Source organism: Fukomys damarensis, unplaced genomic scaffold, assembly GCF_012274545.1.
Source record: "Fukomys damarensis isolate Sample0158 unplaced genomic scaffold, DMR_v1.0_HiC HiC_scaffold_8, whole genome shotgun sequence".
Classification (NCBI taxonomy): Eukaryota; Metazoa; Chordata; class Mammalia; order Rodentia; family Bathyergidae; genus Fukomys; species Fukomys damarensis.
This window is the reverse complement of record NW_022900920.1, coordinates 14756708-14765746: the sequence shown is the minus strand read 5'-3', so window position 1 is coordinate 14765746 and position 9039 is coordinate 14756708.

Sequence of the window (9039 nt, the reverse complement as noted above, 5' to 3'; positions counted from 1 at the left end):
CATACAGAGTTTTTGTCAGGTTTGTGTACAAGAGCTTGAGGCAGCAGAGACCAGGTCATGGTATTCCTGCTTTAAGTCAAGTACTCATTCATTCGACCAGATGGTATCAGTGGCACAGCAGTTAACAAGACAACAAGAATCTATCATCACAGTGTTTATCTCTGCTTTGCAGCCCAGCAATCATCTATTTCTGGAAGCAACCCAATTTTCCTTTGGAGGACTCACCAATTTCACATTCTCTATCCACGTTCTTAGGATGGGTATAATCTCCTTTTGTAGACCACAGAGGTGGACTCATGACATAGGCCTGGCCTTCTAGAATACTGAAATCCCTGTGCCAAGCGAAATACACTGGAGGTGGGCAGACACCTAAGTGTGTGGAGTGATGTTCAACCCAAAGGTTTTCATAAGATTTTTTGGAGAAGTGTTCAATCCTGGGTCTTCTTCTAGGCTAAAATGGTGTGATGAGTCTAGTGCTGCTGTAACTTATCTCTAACTCTATGGGTTTGTTTGTTTGTGATGCTAGGAATTGAACCCGGGACCTCATGCATACTAGGCAAGTACTCTACCACTAAACTATCTCCTAGCCCTTTTTATTTTATTTTATTTTTATTTATTTTATTTTTATTGCATAGACTCTCTCAGTTTCTCAGGCTGACCTAGAACTTGTGATCCACCACCTTTTGCAGCCTCCTGGCTAGCTGGGATTACAGGTGTGTGCAGCCATGCCCAATAAAACACCACACACACACACACACACACACACACACACACACACACACACACAGAGATATGCCTAGCTAACATATAGTGCTCCCAGTACGAAGCAACTTCTGAGAGCAGAGACAAGACATGGAGAGATTCCCAGTGACATCATCTACGCCAGTAACATCATGTCTGATGCCTACATGGCAAGGGAATTTATTAGTAATTGTGACAGAAACTTAAAGGGCTATGTGGGCATTTATGTTCATTAAGGAGATTAGCCTGTAGTTCTCTTTTTTGGTTGGGTCTTTCCCTAGTTTTGGAATAAAAGTAATACTTTCAGGAATGAAACAATCCCAGGAAATGCAAATTTTCCTATTTGGGATCAGTGAACAGTAGGAATTACAAACAAGATTAAACATTTAATATCCTTTATTTGAATTACTTTGAGGCAAATGGGACTTATTCTCCAAAAGTTTAATTTTAAAAAATCATCATAAGAACAGTTTTGCTAATCTCATTTCTTAGAGCTCATAATTCCCACTGACAACATTTTGGCAGCTTGTTTAAGCTATAATCAATTTATAATACTTTGAAAAGATTATATCAGACTCTGAAAGTTCAAATAAATGTGCTTCTTGCTTTCTAGAAATAGTAATACAATTTTTAGAGGCCTCAGTGATATGCATTAATTAGTTATTCTAATGGTAGGGGTTGGAAGCTCAAAGAAAAGTGAAAATGAAAAGTTCATAATTGTAGGTCATAAACCCATCTTCACAAATTGAATCTGCCCCAGACAGCATTTGTATTTGAATTAGTGGTCAGCATATAAATCTCGTAAAAATTCCAATTCCTGTTTTTTCTGGAAAAGTTAGCAGTTCTGGTATCCTGGCTGCATTTGGGCCTGGTGCTCTAGATTTCTGGTAATTCTCCTAATTTTCTCCTATACTCATCAGGAATATCAGTTTGCTATTCTTACTCCTGAGTCTCAGCATGAATTAAAGAAAGTTGGCACAACTTTTTGCAAAGCTACTGAGTGGCCTGGAAAAGCTGTGAGCACAGACAGACCCTGTGAGAGGTAACCACAGCCTGACTCCTGCCAAGAGAAGGTGGGAGGGCAGAAAGGGGGATGTTCCAGCAAGGTCCCGTCTCCTCTGACTTTCTTTCCCTCCTAAGGGTCTTCCCAGCTCCCCAGGGTGCACAGTTCATGGTGAGTCTGACTTGGCACTAGGTCCAGTGTCTCCTCCAGCTCCTCCCCTTCTGTAGGAAGCCTAGGGCAATTCAGATGCAGGATTGGCACCATATCCCTTGAGCTGGCTCACTACCACTTTTCCTGAAAAAGATTTCTATTGGAATATGGGTTGGGAAGTCTTAATCCAAATCAGTCTTCAAAACCTTAAAAAAAACTTCATGATCCTATGCAGTATAAATCAAAGACCTAAAAGCTGCATTTCTATGTGTTGCTAAGTAGTTCACTGTGCTTTCCACCAGGCACATTTGTTTGCTGCCTCTGCCCCTAAGTCTCATCCTGAAGAAAAGCAAGATGGCGCCTCCCACCACAAACCACCAGTTGGGCAAGGAGGCCAGTAAAGCAGACCGGTTAGTGCATAGGAAACTGTAGAAAATACTTTTTTTGACCTGGCCTCCTACCAATGTCCACTCTTCTGGAGGTTTTGGCTTTAAGTGTGGGTCGGGGAGAGCAACTCACAGTGGAGTCTGGGAATTGGCAAAAGATGTCAACAAAGGATGCCCCTGGAAATAACCTCACATTTCTCTCACCTACAACTATTTTTTCTATTCCCTAATAAATGTTAAATACAAAACTCATGTCATGAACAAGAATACAAATCAGCCTCTGGCATTTGTGCTGAGTGGGATGATTGATAGTCACTTAAATGTGTAATCTGATCCTGTTAATTTTTCACTGGATTGACACATTCCCCATGAGAGTACATAATTTCTTTGCAGGATATGGCTACTGTCAATATTTTTTTTCACATAGAAGGTACATTTCTTCTCCAGAAGTATATGAGTTCTTTTGTGGAGGAAACATGATACAATGCATGGGACTAAACAGGCAAGGGCTAAAAAAATTAACTAATTATATTCTCCAGTTAGTTATGCCACACAGGAGAAACTCACTATATTTCTGGTACTGAGAGGTATCATGTGGAAAAATTGGCACACCTTCAAATCCATTTCAATGTATAGAAAAACACCATGGTTATTTGCAAGAAGTACAATCAATTAATATAATGGGAACATATGCTCCTCTTCTGAGCAAACTATGACTTATTTCCCTTCAAATCAGTACCAGGAGGAGGGAGAGTGGCTTCTTGCTGAAGACCAGTGGAGGACAATCTTGCCCAAAGAGCTTTGGGGATGTGATAACAGCACTTTGGTTTGTTTGTGAGAAGCCAGTGGATTTCATTAAATCAGCTGAAAGAAATGTGATGGATCAGAACCCAAGCTTTTACCACTATTGCTCAGGCCAACCTCCTAAAAAACTCAAGTGCAGCCCGAAGCCCAGAGATTTAACACTACCAGGGACAACCTTTGACTAGTGGGAAAGGAGCAAAGGGACCAAAGCTCTTACTTCTTGTGCTTCACATGAATACATCAAGGGCATCCATAATCTTCTCAAAGATCTTGACATCATGAGCTACCAAGTCCTGTAGCAATGGCTTTATCTTTTCTTTTCCTTCCCTATAGTACTTTTCCTGCTCCTTTATTCCTGCTTCCTGGGACCCCCTTTCCCCAGTATAACCTCCCTGCAACCTTGTTCTCGTCTGAGACTTGACTTTAGGGGGACCTCAAACTAAGGCATACTGTTGGACAAAACATCCTATTGTGGACATTTTTCTGTTCCAAATTCCCATCTTGTTAATTTTCAATTATTGATCCTTTCACCAAATGATAATCTCCAAAATTTCTGCTTCTTGATAAAGGTAAAGAGCTTAGACAAGTTTGTGGCTCTCCACTGGCCTCATTTCTCCACCTACAGTATAAGATGAAAAGAAACCACCCTCCCCTGGTCTCATGGCTGTCTTGAGGGACAGCAGTGGGCAAGCTAATGCATGAAAAGTGATTACAAAGGTATCGGATTTGTCAATTTTAGATTTATAATTAAATCTTAAGACCTGTTCTGCCATTGCTTGATTTTTAAAAGCCTATGTATCTTATTGCTTAAGAACTAAATAATTTTCCCACCAGAGTTTTTAAAGGGAAGCTTTGTAACATGCATATTTTTAGATAGGAGTAATTGCTCTCTGAAATGGTCCAACTACTTTTTAGCAAGAAGCAGCACTCCCACTTTCTTTGTGTCCCTTGGAACTGCATATGTGGCCTCTGCTGGGGGCTCCATGTGCCAAAGGTAATACTCCAAACTTACTAGCAGCCTGGCCTACACAGTCTTGATCTCACTCTCCTCTTTGGCATCATCAGCCTTTTCCCACCTGATTTTCTCGCCTTTAATATGAAGTCTCTCTTAAACCCTCAAATACACTTCATGCACCATCCTCTCTCCCTGTAGAAGCAAGCCAGTTCATGTTCTCCCTTGTCTCCAAGGTGAACGAACTCTGGTCTTCTAACACATCCAGGTGAGGGATTAACTTTCCTGCCCAACACCAAGCCTAGACCAGGTAGAGGACTGACTCATCTCTGAAACCTGCTGACCGAGAGAACTTGCAGGCATTTATTTTCACCTATCTTCTCACCACCAGCCTGAGGACCTTTCCAAATGAGAGTCCCCAGTTCCCTCAGAGTAGGATCACAGGAGACACTCAACTCAGTTTTATCACCACTGCTCAGTTTACAAGAAACAAACTTCTAGGGATCCTACAACATATCATTTAGAGCAGAACCCAAGATTTCCTTCCTGAAGGTACAGTCATTTCACATGTCTATCAGAGCGGTTGGAGTCCATTTCTCTGCCTGAAGCATTTGTATCTCACCTGTAAAAGATCCCAGATATGAAGTAGAAGCAGAATGAAGGTCTGCATCTATTTCCCAGCTCTAGCTCACCTACTACCTCCAGTAGGTCCAGCAGTGCCTGATGGATCAGAAACCAAGACAATTATCTGTCCATGTTTTCCTGTGAGGTTCCTACACTTTAAAGGTAGGAACCCCTGCCCTCCTTCACGCTTTTGCTTTTCACTCAGGCCTGGGCATTTGGATTCCCTCTTCCTGGCTCAAGATAGGGAGCATTTCTAAAATTTCTGCCATCGGAGGTGGGAAAAGTTTTGATGTGTGATCAAAGCTTTCATTGGCTCAGATATTTATAAAGTGACTTTCACTCCTGGTCCACATCTTTCATCCTTGCATGGAGCTTCCTTTAGTCGGTGGGGGGCAAAGGAAGTAGCAGGGAAGCTTTTGGGCATTTCTTCACCTCCGCTCTTGCAACCATGAAGAGCAGCAAAGTCTCAAGTGGATTCTAAAGGATTCCTGCTGCGCTAGCAGCCAGGTCTATGGATGCCCTCAACAGACACAGCCTCAGCCAGACAGAGGCTCTGAAATCTGAAGCCAATGCTAAAAATGGAAGAAGACTGGGAATTGGTGGCACCAAAGAGGGAAAGTGCTCTGCATTGAAGAATCCATATACCATTATCCAGAGGTTGTGAATCCTAAACAAGTACTTTAGCAGGACAAGCAAACACGGCTTGGCTCGTTTGCTTCCTCCATGCTAAAAGAGGTCAGGCAGGGTAAGGGCCTGGCACAGCTTCATTTGCCCCCTTACTGTTGGGGCAACAAGTTGACCTTCACCATTTGCAACCTCACTTCTCATTTGCATAATGGAACCCAGGAGAACTTTCTGCCTCCCCTAGATGTTTGCTGAGAGAAGCAAATATAATAATGGATGTGCAAATCCTCTGTAAACTGCAAAGTGCTATGCAAGTGAAAACAATATTTACCCAATATTCTTCCCCCTCACAAATAAAAGGTACAAAAAAAATTGAGGGCCATACCAATGACTTCCAGGAGGCAAATTTAATTAAGTGGAAGGGTCCCTCCTGACTGCATGCCTGTTTTCTTCCACGATTATGCAGAATGTTTTGTTCTACTATCCCCTTTGGTATCATTGTGAGGACCCTGCATGGTAATCACTGCTGCCCCGTTTTGCAGATGAGGCCCATGTGTGAACAAAATCAAGACAGCAGGCAGTGAGTGATAAAACTGTCTTGTGAAAATAAACAAAGATCAGCTGAACGAGGACAAGCTATGAGTGCAGGGCTGGTTTTATTGTAGACGGCTAAGTTAGGTAGAAATACTGTAGGCAGTCATATAGGGCTAGGCCCTTGAGAGAGTCAGAACAAAGGTAAAACACATTACAACAACAGCTGGAGACACATCTGTTGGAGAGCAGGCCTGAAGATAAAGACAAAAATGACCAGGTTTGCATACTTCCTCAAAAGACAAACACTGGGCCTCATGAAGTCTAGACAGACATCAGGCACCCTGCTGGGTGACCAAGACCTAGGAAAAACTTTTTGTTCTTTCCATGCACAGTTGTTACATGACTTGTCTCCCCACTGGATCACTATTACCTAAGCAACTACATTTGTAACCTTATTAATTGATCATAGCTGTACCCCAAGTTGTACCTATGTGGATTTTGCTCCCTGTAAAGTAAGGTACCCAATAGAGAACCCTTGTGCCTCTCAGAAGCTATCCTCTCACTAAATATTTTCCTACTGTTAACCTTCATTTCTCCTAGAATCAATGATTCAATTTTAGAGAACATGAACTCAGCATATCAGACATTTAACAGATTGGAAGATATAATATTTTCATGTTTCATCTCCTGTATCAATTTTAGCAAAGGGTCAGCCACCTACTATCACTCATGTTCTGGTAGAGTCACAAAGAGAAGCAGCTGAAGGTGGGGAGAGGCTGCATAGTGAATTAAAACAGCCTTCAGAGGTTCCTCTGCACTAGGAAGGTGTAGATATGCTAAGTAGAAACAGCACTCTGTCACTGACTAGGAAAGAATAGTTGACTTTCTTAGGGTGGTCCTATCTTAGGAGCAGGAATACAAGCTAGGGGGTTTGTCAGATATCATTCAAGTCTAGCCTTATTAGGTGAACTATTATAGAGGTAATTGTGTGGTCTCCTGGATTTCTCTAGAGGCAGTCTGGCTTCCTACAAGTTGGCTTATCCCAAGCAGGTTGGCTCACTGCAAATAACAGAGTGGTTTCCAGGCTGGTTGCTGCAGACTGTGGGTCAGAATTTAATTTGTATACATGCTCAGCCATCACTTGTTTGCATATTCAGTCTCTTCTGCTTTTTCCCAAGAAGGACATGTTTCTTTATTGGAGCTTTAGGACAACATGGATAATTTCCCTCTACTGAAGTAACAAGCAAGTGAGCACTCATGGAAACTCATTAGCATTCCGTTATCCAAAAGAAATGTCTTCAAGTGCCTTGTTCCTTAATCAACATAGAATGGGTGAAATACTGCCTACAAATGTCATCTTTTTAATTTTTGTAAATGTAGAATTGTCTAGGCTGGTGATGTGGGTTCACTGGGTGCTGAAAGTCCTCACCCAAATGCTTGAGTGCAGAGCAGCAGTCACAGCCTCAGGGAGGGCTGCATCCTGCAACACTGTTCTCACTGCATACCCCTTACTGATGGCTGCACATCATGAGGTGGCGATTAGCCAATAGCGTGGGGATGCTTTTCAGGGTCTCTGTACATGATGGAGAGTACCAAAAACCAGAGCTGCAAATACCCCAGTAAGCAGTTCTTTAAGTCAAGGTTTAGCAACTTGGCTTCAGGTTCTCAAAGCTTTACACCAGATAAAATACATGCAAAATCATCCCCATGTTCAGAATTGCTGAGTTGGTTGATTTTTGGATCAGAGAGAACTTGGTTTGTCTACCAGGGAAAGGTTCAGCTATACATAACATAAACACTCAGAGACAGAAGCTGAAGTGGGGGTGGGGATTGGACATGTCAGATAAGGTGGCATCTCCAGGCTCTGGCATCCTCAGTGCTCGGTTTCTGTCTTTAAGGTCAGCATCAAAGACAGCTGCTGCAGCACCTACCTTCATGTCTCTGTCCCAGACATGACATTGCAGAAGAGAAAAAAAAAGTACAACCTTTAGGGAGTCTACGATGTACTTGAATCAGCCCAAACCAGTGCCCAATTGTCTTCCACGAAATAAGTCCCTGGTGCCAAAAGGTTGGAGGCCACTGACTACAAAAACTAAATTTCCCCCAGACTATCAGGAAACAAGGACATTAACTTTGAAATACTTTAAATGTATCAGCAAAGCTAACTTACAAGTATTCTAGGCATCTATATATTATAATTAAGGTGACTCTTTGCAAATGCAACTGGTTTAAAAATTTGGATTTTATAAAAGCATTCTTCCCTAATTAATGAAAAAAATAATATGAGCTACATTTTATTCTACTATGTATGTTTTTTTCTAAATGTACACATTCAGGTTTACTGATCAAATAAGCTAACATTATTCGTAATTAATATTTACAGCTACAACAAATATAACTTTGTATTTAACTAAATTGAATCATTATACTGAGGAATTCTATATTTCATTAATAATTATGTTTTGAATATGATTTTCAAGTGTGTCAGCTTGAATATAATTTCCAAGATCTTTATTGTAAACCTTCAAACTGATATTTATTTTCATTAATTAACAGATGATCATTGGATGTCTAGGTAATTTCTTAGAATTATCTAATTAGATTCCTTAGAGTTACCTAATTAGGATGAATTCTGAAGCACGATAATTAAGCCTAGTTCTGAATTTATAGGCATTTGCTTCTTATTTTTATGTGCTTTGAGCTGTATTAATGAACATGTATATTTTTGCTGCTTTCAGAGGTCCTATAAAGGAGATAGGAATGTGGCACTAGCAGGTTAAGTGAATTAATGAACTAGGACCCTTTGACACTGCTAAAATGCTGGTGTATGATCAGTTCTCCACGAATCACCCTATGGTTTGCTCTATGAAAAAGAAGTTACTGGCTTTGGTTAGAATTGTAATTGATAGAAGTCCTTGAGACTACACTAGACGCAACAGTAATAAATACAACTGTGCTTCTGTGTTCCTAGGAGCACAATAGTCTTCTCCTAAAGAAACATTTCTCAACTTTTTAAAAGTGTGAGATATTTTTATATTCCAAATGTATGCAGGATGCCAAAGACCTTTTTATTTTTGGGTTATACATATTAATGCTTTCTATATTAGAAGCTGAAAGTAAGAATTTAGTGTTTTGAATGCTTATTTCTGTATACATTTGTAGAGAACAATGTGTGCTCTGCATGTCAGTAACATCTTTTTTTTTTTTTTTTTTTTTTTTTT